Consider the following 17,131-nt stretch of genomic DNA (forward strand, 5'->3'; position numbering starts at 1 on the left):
TCTGGATCTTTTAAGGTATTGACACGGCAGCAAAAAAATCCTGCCTTAGGCCGCATTTTCTAAACCACAGATCCAACTGCAGATATGATGTTTTTAGTAAATTGACAGAGGGAGCTGTAAGAGTGGTTTAGATGATTCATATTATTCCTCTGGGCAGAGTTCCAGCTCAGAGTTCTCTGAGTCAGCTTTGGTGTTCCCTTATCAGGAGGCAGAGCATTGTTAGAAAACACTATTTTGGGGCTAAAGCAACTCTTCTGTTATAATAGCACTCTGGCATTGACAAATTTTTAGCTCCCTTTAGTAGGGAAGCTCCCTATGCGTGCCAGTGAAATCCCAAGTGCTGCTTGTGAGTTGCCTTTACATCATATCTTCAATTCTGAATGTTTGCTTTAAGATGACTTTTTACTTTTTTATTTTTATCATATATTTTAGCTGGTAGTGCTGAAATTCAGTGATTTTTTTAGGCTGTGGAGAAACATGCTACCAGTTTTTTTTTCTTTCAGTCTTTTTCTGCAGTTTCTTTCTGGTCCAGATGCACTATCTTTCCATTGTGCTTGTACCCACAGTGATTAATTCAGCATCTAGATATCCTCCCTTTTCAGGTTTACCCCAGGTTTACCAGCACTGCCTATAAGTTGGCTTCTGTGCTAGTTTAAGTGTGAAAATGGATCTGCTGTCTTGCCTGGTATGGAAACTCAGGTTTGGTTAGCAACAAGACTGGAGGCCAGCAGCAACCAGCGCTTTGGCATATTTGCAGTCCTGTAAAAGTGTGGGAGCTTGGCATGTTGCATTCCCCTCCACACCTCCTAACCCATCCCATGGCAAGACCCTCATACATAGCATCCCAGGCTGTGAAGCAGGACCTTTTCTTGGAACAGATTTGTCTGGTAGATGGATCTATTAACCCAGAAGAGACGATGCTCTAATGGCAGCAGCAGAAGAGGCTTCTTATTGATTGCCCAGGAGCTGGAACATTTGCATCCTAGACCCTCAATCTGAAAAACTGCTCCTGCTTTTCAGGGAAGTCCATAAACAATCAAGCTGCAAAATAATCTGCCCTGGCATATTTCTCCTGCCAGCACCAAACACCCTGCTAAGAGAGAGAGAGGAGATTTACAGGCAAAAGTTGGCAAGCAAAATGGTACCAGGGTCTTTGGTCTGCAGGGAGAGGAACTTCCTAGGGAAGGGAGATTCGCAAGCACTGCTCCTTGCTCCCTCTTATTTAAATTTTGCAGTTGATTTGTGACACTGAGACTCAAAGTCTTTCTAAGTTTGGCTTAGTTATGGTTCCACATGTAACTACAGAGCATGAGCTCACCCAGTCTCTGATCAGTGCCAGTAAGGTATCAAATTACTCAGAGTACATATAGCTTAAAAATACCAACCTTCATCCTAAATCTAAAGCCTTTCCAACTCTCTGGAAAAGTGAGCCTTCATTTCCATCCATGTGAGCCCTCACCATATCCCTCTCTTGCTATACTAGACAAATGTGCTCCTCAGGTCCTTTTCTTTAATCTTTATCCTCACTTTATAAGTCAAGATACAGGCACAAAAGAGCTAACACCAGATGAGTTGTTGATGTACAATAAGCTTGCAAGCACATGTCCAAGGCACCACTAGGGTCAGACGACTTGGCTTGTCAAAAGGCTGAGTTGCTGGGGCTTACAAGAAGGCTGAGCTGCCTGGGTTGCCTCCTCCCTGCCTGCAGGCTGCCCTGGGAGAGGTGTTTCTAGAGCCAATGGGACCATGGAACATGAAGTAGGGCAGCTCTCTCTTGCCTGTCCAACCAAAGCTACAAGGACAGTTGTGTCCCTGCTTGTAAGGTTCCATTCACTGCAGAGAATCCATCAAGAGATAAGGAGCACCAAGAGTGTGAGCATGTTTGGTACAGGTAGGATAAATGGGCATGCAGGTAACATAAAGGGGGAAGTACTGGCAAAGTAGTCTCTGGCAGGGGACAAGCCTTGGCCATACAGAGCTGGACAGCTTTTGCTGGCAATGCCTTGGGAAGAGCTTGGAATTAGTTCTTTTTGCATTCCAATCTCTCCTCTCTTTTATTCTGACTCCCTGATTTTTCATACCCCTGTAGCAGACAGGTATCTGGTTGCATCTCTTACTGCCATAAACCTTTCTGCCATAATAGCAGAACTATTACAGGACTATTACCACTAACTGTTAGGAGGAGGTAATGTAGAAAAATATAACTTAATAACAGTGATAATACAGAAAAATAAACCTTTCAGAGGCTGCAAAGGACTAATAGAAAAGGTATGCAAATCCAATGGCTCAGTATCTTCTACTAAACTATGAAACAGAAGTTTCTGGTAAGTTGACAGATGCAGTACTGAATGATGGATCCAAACAGTCCTTTTTAAAGTCTGTTTTTCTTCTTAAGATGTAAAACTACTTTGACAGCAGGAAGACAGTTGCAATTCCCTCTTCAGCTAACTTTGTTAGATATCAAGCTGCGATACCTTCAGCTCAGTAATGATTAGAGATCTCAGTCCCTTCCAGTATTCAGTACATGCCTGTGTGTAACGTCTACAGTGCTCTAGCTTGTAGAAAAACAGCATTACAAGAGAGGAAAAAGTAATGTTCAGCAAATATCAGAAGAAATGACAGTATAAATAAAGCTCTAAAGCCAGATGTTCATTTCAATGTAGCAGGCTATTTGAACTTATTCTGCAAGATTGATATATTTAGATTTGTTGAAATTCTCAAAGCAATCTTCTCAATAGGGAAGGTTTTTTGCTTGGGTGAGAAGGTGAAGAATCTCAAAGGATATTCTTAGGAGACAAAGAAGAGGATTAAAAAACAGCACATTGGAAAATCTTCAGTTGTTTTAACTACAAAGAACACTACGTTTCACAGCACACCTAGCATACAATGCCTCAGCTGTTACTCATAATTCACATTCTAAAGATGTTTGCCTTTTCCCTCTGCAGCACTAGTGGTCAGTTTATCTTTGCTTTCTCAGCCAGTTCCCTGGGCTACAGACACTTCTATCTGTCAGGTGCTCCTTCAAGGGATTTCTTAGCTCCTTTGCACTTCTATGGGGAGTGATTTGTCACATATGTTTTCAGAGAGGAAAAAAATTGAATGCACTTAATTCAGCCTGGACCACTGTTCCTGGTTAGATGCACAAGTTCCTTGTGTTTAGATATGCTTGCATATCATGCTAGCTTACAGAGTAAGAGGCACCCACAGCAATGCTGAATTTGTAAGAACAGGCATGCAAATATGTGACTGGTTATCTTCAGTTGTTGTATTTCTGTTTAGCATAAGCTTCTCAAATATGTGCTAATGGAGCATTCCCCATCTGGAAGACGATGCACAAAATAAAGCTACAAAGGCTTCTTGGAGTTAAGAGAAAAGGAGAATTTTGGAAGCATTGATATGGGCATAATTTTAGCTTTTAATTACTAGGTCAAGTACCTATCAGAGTAAACCGAAATCTTGCTACACAAATGTCAGTATGGTGTTTGGTAAAGAACATTTAGACTAGGCAGCATGTAACTATTTGCCGCTACCATCTCTGAAAAGGGTCCTTTTCTGCCAACCAGTTTTCCAGCCACTCTTCCTGCAGCCTTTGGCATTGCATGGGGTCATTGTGACCCAAGTGCAGGGACTGGCACTGAGCCTTGTTGAATCTCATACAGTTGGCCTCAGTCCATCAATCCAGCCTGTCCAGATCCTTCTGTACAACCTTCCTTCCCTCAAGCAGAGCAATATTTCCAGCAAGCTTGCTGTCATCTGCAAACTTACTGAGGGTGCACTTGATGCCCTCATCCAGACCATCAGAAAGATATTCTGGCGCAAGACTGGCACAAATACTTGGCCCTAGGAAACACCATTTGTGACCTGCTACCAACTGGATTTAACTTCATTCACCACAACTCTCTGGGTCTGATCATCCAGCCAGTTTGTTACACAGTGAAGAGTATGCCCATTCACGCCCTGAGCAGGCAGTTTCTCTAGGAAAACACTGTTGGAAACAGCCAAAGGCTTTACTAAAGTCTAGTTAGGTAACATCCACAGCCCTTCTCAAGCAGCACCTGTCTTTCATAAGCTCATGCTGAATGACCTGATCCCCTGGCTGTCCTGTAAGTGCTGTGTGAGGGCACTCAAGATGATGTGCTGCATAACCTGCCCCAGCACCCAGGTCAGGTTGAAAGGTCTATAGGTTTCCAAATCCTCTTTCTGGCCCTTCTTGTAGATGGGATGTCACATTTGCTAACCTCCAGTCAACTAGAACTGCCCTAGTTAGCCAGGATTGCTGATAAATGATGGAAAGGGCCTTGGTGAGCGCTTCGGCCACGTCCTTCAACATCCTTGGGTGGATCCCATCAGGCCCCATAGACTTGTGTGTGTCTAAGTGGTGTAGCAGGTACCTCATGATTTCCTCTTGGATTACGGGTGCTTCATTCTGCTCCCCATCCCTGTCTTCCAGCTTAGGGGGCTGGGCACTTAGAGAATAACCAGTCTGACTATTATTTGAGGGAATCATCCCAGTTGTCTTCATTACTAGTTACCTCATAAAATTCAACTTTCTCAGTATGATAGGCATTTCTACAGTAGAATTTAAACTGTCACTGAAGTATTGCTTCCATATGCAGTATGTGACTAACACTATTAAGTAAAAGTTCTCCCAAAGCAAATCTGGAATTTAGTAGCCTAGCATTTTCTCTAACCAGCATTGGAGGAGGTTCATAACTGGAAGTATTATTTTGGTCACCCAGAATACTGACACAGTCTTCAGCCTGGAGGTTGGCTGGTGCAAATTAATGTTGGACAATGCTCTTCTCCCTTATTTCTGCCTTGTCTAGGGAAATGGAGAATGGTGGGGGTGCTTTGCAGGAGTAAACATTTAGCAGGTAAACTCACTGGTACTCAACATCTTTCTCTGAGCAAAAGAAATTGAGCAATATCTCAGGCAGAAGCTCATAAAAACTTTCTACTTGTTTGTGCCCCCATTGGTATGATGTTTGTTTAAGATAGTTTAAAAAATCTTTGGAATATTTTGAGTTATTTACTTAACTGAAGGTTATGTATGACAAGAATTCACTAAAAATTGTGATGCCACCAGGTAGGTACCATATTAAGATTAAAGGGAAACTTACCCCCTTGCACAATTACACAAAAACTTGTAAATATCTCACACAGAAGCATTTTAAAACAACACTGATTACTTACCACAGGACATAGGAAAAATTAGCATGTCTTGGTTATATATTCTATATTAGAATATAGATTTCCAGTGGGCACAGTAAGAAGGCGTGTAAGCAGCTCTTGATCTGATAATTGTCAGCCTCTCACTGTAATGGGAATTTAGGAACCGAAGATCGCAAAAGCCCTCTCAATGATTTAAAGGGATGATGACAGTAGTGCATTATAGCAAACACATGTGCAGTACGTCCCAGACTCTAATAAGCACAGTTTGTGCCAATATTCTATTAGTGCATGGAATTTTATTTTTTTAGAACATAAAGATAGTAGGTTAAAATGAAATAGAAAAGGTTGTGAATATAAGCAATTTAATAGAGGTGTTACAATTTTCTGTGTGTCTTTACACAATATGGCCTTGACCAAGGTGGTTAATTTTCATCTGCTATAGCAAGAGAAATTTTAAATAAATTCAAATTCTCATTTCTTATGTTGCAACTTATTTTCTGAGTTCAGAGCATGGTTGTTCCAGGGTTTGTTGGAGCCTCAAAGATGTGAGATTGTGAGAAGTGGCATTGCTAATTTTCCACTTGCTGCACTTCTTTTGCTTTGTTTCCTACGTGGGGCTCTATTCCTTTTGAGAAAGCCTGAGAGTAACTCCACTATTCACTGCTTTTGGGCATCATCATACAAAGCAAGGCTTGACTAAAGCAACGCAGCCCTATGGCAAGCAATACACAGTGCTTTTGTGGCTGAAGGCACTGACACGTGTTCACATAAATTGCAGAGATGAAAGATGAACAAGTCTAATTCCATGTTCTACCACTACCACAAAGCACAAACAGCGTTCATTTATTGCAGGTTATAGAAAGAGAGAGGTGGCAGTGAGAAACCTGTCAGCAGTAAGTGCCCTGTAGTGGGTGGCCAGAGGCAGTGACATTGGTTATTTCTTGTCCCTGCCACTTTTCCTGGCATGAGTGGTTTGCGGTTCATGCCTGGCTGAACTGTACGGAGAAAACTGTATTTTATACAGATGCTTTGCCCTGTCATCACTTTGGCTTGGGGAGCCAAGGTTGCCTTAGTTACAGTCTCTTACAATTTTTAAGCTTCTCTTAAGAGAAGTGGGGAATAAAACAGGTTTCTAATAACCAGCCAAAGAAGGCCTGAGGTTTTGAAATCAGAATGTGTAGCATTACACAAATGATCCTTTTGGAGAGGCACATTTAGAAGTCGCTGATACTTTTTGGAAGGAGAGGCCCATGGCTTTTTTGAAGATCAAGCCCTCTTAAGGTATTTTTGTGTGAAAATATAAAAAACTTTGGCCTTAAACTATATGGAGCAATAGGAGAGGAAGGCACCAAAAGCATAAACTGAGATCACTTGTTCAACTACTTGTTTGATGAGAAAGCTAGTGAAACTGTCACATATGCATATTTACTTCTTTTCCTGCTTTTTAGCCAAAAATTACAATGTGGTGATTATTACTTAGTGCTAAAAAAACATTCTACATCTAGCATGACAAATACACGCCAACATTTTAGCCTGGTATGATTCATAGTGACTGAGTTTTATCCTATGAAAAACTGATTTGCTGACAGATCTTTTTACTTGTGCCGTGATGGTACAGGCATCCTGAACCATAACAGAATCACTAAAAGTACATGCAATATGCACAGATGAATACAATATCAATTTTAACAAATGAAGACTGAGACTGAATTTCTGCTACTTCTAAAACTCAGTCAAGGCACTACTTTTTTTCTTGTCTTCAGGGGGGAAGAAAAGACTAATTTTTCTCCTCTCTGGTATCTGAATTAATGACTCATCTGCAGCACTCTGAAGGAAAGACAATCTCTTATGTTAACACAATACACATTGTACTTGCAAAGGAGAGGATGAAAGACACCATCTGTTTCAGAGGTTAATATATTTTAACAGAGCTGTGGAGACCCTTGCCTAGAGAGAGGAGAGTGTTGACCATCTGATTGAATGCATGTCTTCTGCACCAAACCTGGAAATAACCATTTTGCTTGTTTAAAGGACTCTAAAACAGAGTTTGCATTAATACTGAATTTCCATGGGAATCAGATTAATTGAATTTCATGTTCTCTGTGGGCTTCATACTGCCAGAAAATGGACAAACCCTTTGATTAAGATGTCTACATATCTTCTGAGTTTATTTATTAAAGGTTGGGAAGAAATGGCTTTTGTAGGAAAGTAAAGCTAGAAAAAGTTAAGAAATAATTTCCTGCACTTCTGCTTCATCTGCCCTTTAGTCTGCATATAAAGCAAGGGGTTCAGATATTTTTCTCTACTCTAAATTTCTTTCTGGAAAAAAAATAGCCAGCTTATTCTTTATTTATGGATTATGCTTCAGGGGTGGTAGATAGTCCTGGATTTGCCTAGGGTAGAGTTAATGTTCTTTAAAATTTCTAGCAGCATCCACTAGTGGACTGCACAGTTTTTCATGATGTGGTGGTTATTTGCTGCTTCATTCCACAAAGTCACGTGGAAATAACAAAGCATTTTTATTCTGCATAGAGGAAAGACGTCATGGGTAGAGAAAATCTAAGGAAGTCTCACAGGAGAAATTTATACAATAAGAAACCTAACTTGTGGAGGGGCCAGAAAAAAGCTTCAAAAATTACCCCTGAACTTGGCATACATTTATTGCAGAAGCCATGTAAAGAACTCTGAGTTAACTCTTTGGTTACCTCAAACAAGGTGTATCACACAGCAGTGTGCCTCAGCTCTGCCGGTTTATTATTTGTGAGACTGAAGCTAGTAAGTTTAAAGATAGTTTAAATATTTTAGATCATATTGGTTACACCATTTGAAATGTTTATTTGATTGAGCTTGTCCAATAAGGACAGCTGTTTGCTGAAAAGTCTAGAAAGACCCTTTTGATGGGGAAAGATCATTTCATACCATAAGTCTCTCTAATTTTGCAAACACAACAAGAAATCCTAGTATGTATAATAGAAACCTGGAATTTTAAAAACTGAAACTGGAAAAAAGATGAGTGTAAGTAATTATTGGAAAATTTCAAAAGGGAGGAGAAGAAATAATCAAAAAGCAGAGAGACAAACAGGGCATTTGTTCAAAATAATATTCAGGCCTCAAATATGCACTTTGGCATAAGAAGCACTTCCTTCTGTACATAAATAAAACTTTGGACACCATCTAATGTAGCTGTCAGTAAAGTAAAGTATTGCTGGGTGTTTTGACTTTGCCAGGTATAACTAGGCAAAAATCCCATAAACTTACCAAAAAAAAAGAAGAATTCAGAACTGTGAATATCTGTCAAATTTACTGTATATGAAAGAAAAAAATGACATGGGGAAGCAAGAGATAGTAAGGTTGAAAATATTGAAATACTCATCTGAATATTTTATATTTTAACTCTTCTTTCTTCTGAAAGCTCTGAAAAGTTAAATATGGAATCATAGAATGGTTTGGGTTGGAAGGGGCCTTAAAAGGACCCAGTTCCAACCACCCTGCTGTGGGCAGGGACACCTCCCATACCCAAAGCCCCATCCAACCTGGCCTTGAACACATCCAGGGAGGAGGCATCCATGACTTTTCTGGACAGCCTGTTCCAGTGCCTCACCACCCTTACAGTAAAGAATTTCTTCCTCATATCTAATCTAAATCTCCCCTCTTTCAGCTTAAAATAATTAACACTCATCCTATCCCTACACTCCCTGATGAAGACCCCCTCCTCAGCTTTCCTGTAGGCCCCCTTTAATTACTGCAAGGCTGCTACAAGGTCTCCCTGGACTAATAGATTAATAGCAAGAAGTAAAGTTACCCCAAAATACATGATTTTTTTTTCAGATTAAACAAAAATGCATAGGGTCATCCATTAAAAATAGCCTAGTTTTGAGGGAAGAATTCTTTTACCAAAAAACATTTCTTGACCAAAACTGATTGAGCAGGATTCACCTTGGCCCTATTGCACATGCAGATGGAGTTCACAGGAGGTTCCTCCAAAATAAATTTTGCTCCTTCTGAAATAACTTATCTTCATTGCAGCTGGCACAATCTTCCCTTGTTGCCATTTATACCTCATGCACCCATCAGGTTTTGAAGGGAGGAGTCTGCCTGCCAGCATAGCCTTTGTAATAACAAGCATTTATTTCTTTAGTATTCATTACAGACACCGATTAAAGAGGGTGATAAAGACATTGCTGAAGTCTAAAGCCCATCTTGGTCTAAAAAGAAAAAAATGCATGCAAAGTAGCATTTTAAATGGATGCATCTATTTACTGCTGATATTTTCATAGAAATGATTTAGTGATATTAGGTGCAAAAGGTGGAGCAGAGGTTTTAATTTGCTTCAGTTCTGGTCTAATAGATATAAAGGCACTAGAGGATTCTGAAATACTGAACTCAGAGGTGTTCTAACAAACCTTTGTACTCACAATAAAGAGAGCTAGTGTGAGCTTATACAATTTAAAACTAATTGCCCAGCCAACTTCCTCATTACCATATTGATGCAGTTCATAAATCAAAGCCCTGCCTATTCAAGCTGTTTACCAGTCCTGCATTAAGCAGCGTATTTCAACTGAGAAATGTAGTATGTTGCCAAAATACTGCAGAAACTTTAAAAGACTGATAGGAGTACAAACTAGGGGAGCCAAAGTGCCACAAAGTGATTTAATGCACATGGCATTAAAGCACTTGTTTGTGTTTGTTTTCTGGATATGTTCTGATTTAGCCTTGAAAATTTCCATAATAATGTACTGCAGCACAGATACAGGTCCTTACACAGAGAGCTGCTGACAGTTTTGATCAATTTGGCTTCCTATGGGAGCTTCTTTGCTGAACCTGGAGACTCATATATCTTTTTTTTTTTTTGAAGCAATATAGTACTTATGGCAGTCGAATTTAGGTGCATACATTAAGACCATAGTTTTTTTATATAGGCATATATATTTATATATATTCTTTTATATATAGAAATCCTAAATTAGTCACCAAAATTAGATGCCTGAAGTTAAACTCTTTGAATAGCCTGCTAAGTAAAATGAAGGTACAATTTATTTGCTTAAACAAGTGCCTACCTGTAAGTGCCTAGCAGTGCTCTTTGAGATACAATGCCTACCTACAATAGCCACACAGGAGTTATGTCAAAGGATTTGGTGGGATAGTCTAGGGTGTCCAACTGGGCACTAGAAGCTTCTGTTTAAGCAATTGAATTTTTCCATGTTTTTCCTTCAGATATTCTGTGAGCTGGTTTAGGTATCACGATCAGCTCAGTCCTGAGCAAGGTTCAGTAGCTACCACAGGCCAGCTGCTTCCAGCTACTCAGGCTGGCTGTTTGCAGACTAGCCAGGAATTCCTGCAGAGGCTTTAGCCTGTTATTATCCCAAACACCAGTGTCCTGTGAGTTATCTTTCTGTTTACACTTTGCTTAGGAAACAGACAGAGATATTATTTTTATCATGGTTTCTCATGAGCTGGGGGCAGTAGATGTTGCTAGCTGCTGGGACGCCTCTGCCCCTCTGCCAGGCTCTCACTCCTGCAGAGGGGAAAGACACAGACAGCAAGGACAGAGCTGAAGCAAGAGTCAAGTCACAGAAATGATTTTGAGGAGTAGGATCAGGATTTGAAATTTGACTTGCAAATGTGAGGGAAGCTTGAAGCAAAAGCGGAGCACTAAGAGTTACTGAAGACTGTTGGAAACGTTGGGGGAATTTTATAGACTCTGGGAAAATCAAGGGCTTGTGGGGTGGCAGTTTGGTTAACATCATTGGTTTAATCCTGTTTGAGAATCCAGTTCAGGAGGAAAAGATCAGACATTTCTAATGAAATGCAACTCTTCTGTGTAAATAGAATAGCAAGAAGAGAGTTAGCCTATTAAAACAAGTGCTGATCTTCTGTCATGATGCCTGTTGAAGCCTCTGTATCTTATATTCTTTATGTAAATTCAATCATGAGAATTCGCAAACCAAACAAAACAATTTTTATGTATGAAAAATGAGAGGTGACTAAGACATGGCTTTAGTGATAAAGAACCTTGGATTCCTGTTTATGTCTCTTGTACTGGATGTATGGTCAGTAGATGCAGAAGGTGGATAATAATGATTTTAACTGAAATTAATGTGAATTGATACTTTCTCATGAAGGCATCCAAGGCAGTGATATATTTTCCTTCTTCAGAGAGGGAAATAACTTTAAAGAACTTAATTTCTTTAATTTTAAGGCATTTTTAGCCATACAATAAACAGACCATACAATAAACACAGACCATACCAGCCTCTGAACCTGCAAAGTGCCAAAATAACTGCTTTTGTCTAGTGTGTTTTGGTTGTTGGTGGCTGTCACAGGTTCAGCAGAGCGATGCATGCAAATTTGGAAGCCACATGCAGGCTGTTGTAAAGGGCAATTTTGTGGTTATATGCAACTTTCAACAGACAAATAGAAAATCAAACTGCCTGCAATTTGTTTAACTTGTAGTGTGAGAAGTCATTTGCCTTATGTAATTTCACTTTCATGAGCTTAAGAAAAAGATGTGAATAAGACCCCTAAGCCATCCATATTAACATAGATATTCCCCAATATGAGAAAACTCATTCTTCCAGTCTCTTTCCTCCTGTACAATATGATTAACTTCCAACCAGTTGAGCATCTCGTGAATGGAATTCACTTTGCAGGCTGAAGAAACAGTAGTAGTATTAAATTGGAGGGAGAAGCAGCTCATACCTGTGTGCCTTTGCCTGCAGAATGTCTGTTTCCTGATGTTGCTTTGAATGGCTGCTTAGATGAAGAACTGGGATTTTACCAACGCCAAGATCCTCAACATAAAGGGAGACACTATGTGTTTTATCCAGTGTTATTTTTAAAATATTTATTAGGTGTTGGTTCATTCTGGGACCTGTGTTTATGAAGTGTCTGTGCATGACTGGCTGCTCTTTCTGTTTCATGTTGATTGCGCTGTTCATATAAAAACAAAGCCAAAGTGTTCTACAGTAATATATAAAACATTTCTGGTTTTCATTTAATACCACAGATTTTAGATAAATGCATATGCACACACACCCCTCTCACACCTTATTTCCTGTATTAGGATTTTCAGCAACTTCACATCAGGTTTAATTTCTCAAGTAGTTCACACTGTAATCTTAAATCACTCAAAATTGCCTTCGAAAAGCATGTAGTCAAACAACCTTCAGCCAATATCTCATCAGGAGCTTGATGCTCCATTTCATAGCTGTAAGAAAAAAATACGGGAGGCAGAACAGGGAATAAAAAAGCAATACATTGACTGCAATACTAAAAGGGGCCTAATGGCAGAAGGAAAGCCAGATCTTGTTCTTTAAAGATACTTCATTTACGTTCTCAGAGACATGCTGAAAGACATGCCCTCAGTTCCTCATTCATACCTGACTCATTTTCAGTACCTTCTTTTGAGAGGATGCAATCAGATACGCAAGATGTATGAGACTTTTTCAAGTGTAAGGAGCCCTGTCTAATCCCTTACTTTACTGGTGCCCACACATTCCTGTTGTTTGATTTTATTCACAATTGTAACCATGCTATTCATGGGGTGCACAGAGCAGAATGATTTGCAAAGTCAAAGCCCTCATTATGTAAACCGACTAGAACAAAACATTGCTCCTGAATCTAAGTTCTTAGAAATGGCAATAGTTGTATTACAGAGTGTATTTTCTCACCTTACTTGCAATTAAACCACAGTGGCAGGAGGTTAGCACCTCAGCTGAATTAAACTTAACTTTAGGCTCTGCTAATCACATAGAATGTGTGAATGGCCCCTCCTGGAGCAGAGTCTTTCCCTTCTATATATTGCAAATAGGTCCAGATGTAAATATAGTGCTGGCATTGCTGCATTAGTTAAGGTAGTGGTTGGAAAACAGCTTATCTGTGACCAACAGTTGCACCTAAGACAAATAAGAAATCAAGCACAGGTAACATAGCAAAACGTCTCTTTAAAATTGTATTTTATTGCATTTGAGATGACACTTAACTTTCCTTGGCAATGTAAAATGTGCTTCTGCCGCGGTGGAGGTGGGGACAGATACAGCAAAGCTAAAGTAGAGGCTTGGTAGTACAGCTTCAAAGTGGAAACAAGCCTCACTAAACTGTCATATAAAGTAATTCCTGCAAAATGGTTGCCTCAAGATGTCACGTCATTCACTGAGTGACTCATTCATAGATACGCCAAATTCTTTGGTGACTAAAATACCATTTAACTTCAGTGAAGGCAATGAGGTGCATGAGGTGTAAGAGAAATCAGCATCTAAGTGCCACCTCCCTCACTCACTTAAATGAATCAGGAGGGATGTAGATTTGGCAGCATTTGTGCTAAATATCTGTGCCTTGATATCACAAAGTGAAAAATGTAATTACTACTGCTAGCATGCAGTATCTATTACATAAGTAAAGGGTATTGCAGCTTTTCCATTTTTGCTGTGTGCTTTAATCAAAAGCAATAGAGAAAAACACTTCTAAAATTAAGCTATAACTCAGAGTCTTCTCATCCCATATTTCCAATGACAATTCATCCTTTTCCTTTCCAGGCTACATTTGCAATAAGTGATTGAGAATTGCACACAGAAACTCACACGTCTAGTAACCTACACTATAGCTGCACTTCGCAGCATATGCAGAAGTCCATCTGCAAGCTATGATCCTATTAACATATATAAAAGGGAAGACTTGCGAAGCTTTGGCAGCAAATGCAGGTCTTGAAGAAACATAGGGAAACAATAATTAGCATTTGCAAGTGACATGGAAAGCTAATTTTGGTATTCCTTTATACTAGCTTTATACTACATCAAAAGACATTTCACAGCCTACCTTTTCAAAACCTGACAGCATCAAAACTTGAGTGTGTGCAGTGGGAACCTCACTTCAAGTGCTCCAGGTGATAAAGCAAAGCACAGTGTTAAGGTCTGGCACAATGCGAAGAATGAGGTCACACTGTATTTTTAGAAGTGCCTGGTGTTCTTGTGAAGCATGTTCTCACTCTCTCTTTTAATTTTTTTTCCCTTCCCTCTCCTTTTTTCTGTCTCTTTCTGTGAATAATTTGGCCAATGCTTGCAGAAGGCTGTTTTCGCCCCAGGGATTCTCACACATACTTCTGTTGACAGAGTTCTTGTGCAGCAAGCAAGCTGAAATGCCTTTTGTTAAGGATCTGCTCGCTTCTTTTTCTGTTCTGCCCCAACGTTTGGAGGATCTTTTGGCTACTACCCGAGTTCCTGTTGTTACATTTATGGAAATTAACTGAACTGAAAAATATGGGGTTACCTTGCTGTACAGGTAAAATTATCATCAGGGAAAAAAATTCCTAATCTCCTAATTTGCTCTTAGTCTGTGTGTCTCACACTCTTTTAGCTTCTTTGCTTAATTTTTCAGGGTTAAGTTTATTTAAATCAATGTATTAAACAAAGTCATTGTGAAAGGGAAGGAAATGCATTAGGGGCTGAGGGGTAAAAACTCACTATTTCAGATGAGTGCTGTACTGTTCCAGGCAAGATCAGAACTCGAATTGCTGGTTTACTGTGTCAGTTCAAATTTAACTTGCATTTAAAGAAATAAGAAAATTCCGCACATTCACATGCTCTGTAATGCCAAAATAGATAATAGGTATTAAAAGGCAGTCATTTAAGCAGTGCTTGGAAAGTTAGTTTAGGTGACTTAGTAACCCTATGAAATAAAGCATAATCATTTACCCCAGAAAACAATTCACCTTGTATTAACTCAAGAAAATAGAAATGTGGCTATGAATATTAAATTCTCTTCAAAACCCTCCTTTTAGAGAGTTAAGCCTTATATATGACTTCTGTGTGATATTTGTGAAAAATTTGCTGAGCTTTAATACAAATTTTCGTTGTCTGGGCAAAGGGCAATCAAGAGAGAATGATACACAAAAATTACCTGTGAATCTGAGCATACACGTTTGCTTGTGCCAGACCCTATGAGAACTTGCCTCCCGTAGCATTTCACTAGCTGTATCACAAATACATATTAATCTATTGCTGACTTTAAGGAACTTTCCTTAGAAAATAAAATTTGGGAGTTGTGTGTTTTAAACTTCTATGTAAAAAGCTGAAGTGGTTACACCCAGATACGCATTTCACATTTTGGTTTTTTTAAAAAAAAAAATCCTGTGTTGCTTTTTTTTTGTGCTCTTCCTCAAGCTATTTTGGAGTCAGTTTTGGTTGGACAGTTAGCTACAGTTAGCTGTGTTAGCCCCCACATTTCCCTTCTAGGTGGAAAAGACCACACGTATGCCAAAGAGACTTTTATTATTCAACAATATCTTTACTGACACTAGCACGTAACAGTAGAGATATTGCTACAGTATTTATTTAAAATTATATCTGCATATGAAAGTAATTTCCTTATTTATAAAGCCTTGAACACCTTTTCCAGAAAGATTATTATTTTTCAGGAATCGTAAGTGCATCCATTCAGAATGGTGGTGAGAATTATCTTATTTCCCATGCTCTGTTACAGGCCTTTTATGACATGTACATATTTAGCTCTGAATGCTCAGACCTCTCTGATTTACACACTTCTCTATGGGCAGGATTTCCAAACCCACAGATCTGCCAAAAATGCTCCATTTTTAGGAGCTATAAAAATCTATGTGTAACTCTTTATAAAATATGGGATTTCGTATGTTGTATGAGTGGTGTTTTTTTCCCCAGTCACTGCTAGATTGATTAAAGAGATACGTTCCACAGCATGAATAAGAATAAACTCTGTCTTCTTACCACTTCTTCTTCTGAGATTTCTTGCTATGCTTTTGCATACTTTCTTTATCCCAGTCTCATCCTAGGAAAAATAATGTAAGCCAAGGGAGTAAGCAAATTGAAGAAACAGAAAAAACTCTTTCATGCCTTTTGTAACTAAACTGTAAAGTTACAGCTTTACACCACATCTTGTAAAAACCAAAACTCATTTGGTAAAAAGAACATAGCAAAATTTTGAAAGAAGCTGTATATTGATTTTAGATGATAGGAATATCCAGAGATAATGAAAAATGCAAATTTTTGCAAGGGTGATAGTACATGTATTAGAGTCAAAAGCAACACCCTAAAATACTAGAAATAAAAAATACATAATTCACTTATCCCACACTTGCCTACTGCAGATTTTCTGTAGCTTTTTCTGGAGCATTTTGAGCTGTATTTTGGGATTTTACAGCAAAGATGTTCCAATGAATGCAGAGGTGTATTCCTGCATATGTCATTACAGCAGAGCCTGCTTGCTAGCATTGCCAGGACTAAAGTGAGTCCAAAGAACAGGTCAGGGAAGGATAATTTCTGCCAGAGAAAGAAAAGTGACAATAGGAAAGGGTGAAGCTGGGAAAGAGAGTCTGTGAATGAGACCTGTAGAACTGAGCATTGCTGCTCCTGCTGGAGCTACCAGTAGGTGAGGAACAGCCACTCATCGATAGGTGAGGCAGCCACTAGCATCAGGGGCTGATGAGCGCAGCCCATCCTCTCACCTGACAGCAATAGGCTGCTGTGAGCAGCCAAGCCAAAGCTCTCTTGCCACCTTTTGGAGAGTCTTCTAGAACAGGTATATCTTCTTTGCTTATACCTGGCTTTGCATGGTGGGAATGTGGATGCTAGAGATGCCTTCTTGCAGGGTATTGTGTTCAGAGGCTGAAAAACAAAGGTGGTGGCTCATAGTGAAGCAGAGATAATAATACTCACCTGAAATGCCAGGAGGGCTTTTCACTGAGCCCATTATGTACAAAATGTTACGTGAAATGTTTTTTTATTCCAATCATTTCCTACAAACGTGGGAATGTTTTCTTTTTCAAAAACATTGTGCTAAATTAGTTCACATAATGTTAGCAAGAATGAAAGGGGTTCAGCACTTCTGAAAGTGAAGTCACCTCTGTGTAGATGGCTGATGTTTGAGAAAATGAGGGCTTCAAAAGTAGGTTTCTCATTAAAGCGTAGACAATGTTATCTGTCCTATCTAG

At 39.3% G+C, this 17,131-nt stretch overlaps 1 protein-coding gene across 3 annotated transcripts in view; it reads left to right on the forward strand.

Annotated features, from left to right (window-relative positions):
* Positions 1-17,131, forward strand: part of STARD13 (StAR related lipid transfer domain containing 13) — a 302,953-nt gene that overhangs the window by 26,085 nt on the left and 259,737 nt on the right. Inside the window, exon 1 of one of the 3 annotated variants that reach the window (XM_069882449.1) lies at positions 14,242-14,448. The exons of the other annotated variants lie outside the window; for them this stretch is intronic. The gene's annotated coding sequence lies outside the window, so the exon portion shown is untranslated. Of the gene's footprint in view, positions 1-14,241; positions 14,449-17,131 lie in introns of those variants that run through there. 3 annotated transcript variants of the gene reach the window in all.

Source organism: Phaenicophaeus curvirostris, chromosome 1, assembly GCF_032191515.1.
Source record: "Phaenicophaeus curvirostris isolate KB17595 chromosome 1, BPBGC_Pcur_1.0, whole genome shotgun sequence".
NCBI classification, from domain to species: Eukaryota; Metazoa; Chordata; class Aves; order Cuculiformes; family Cuculidae; genus Phaenicophaeus; species Phaenicophaeus curvirostris.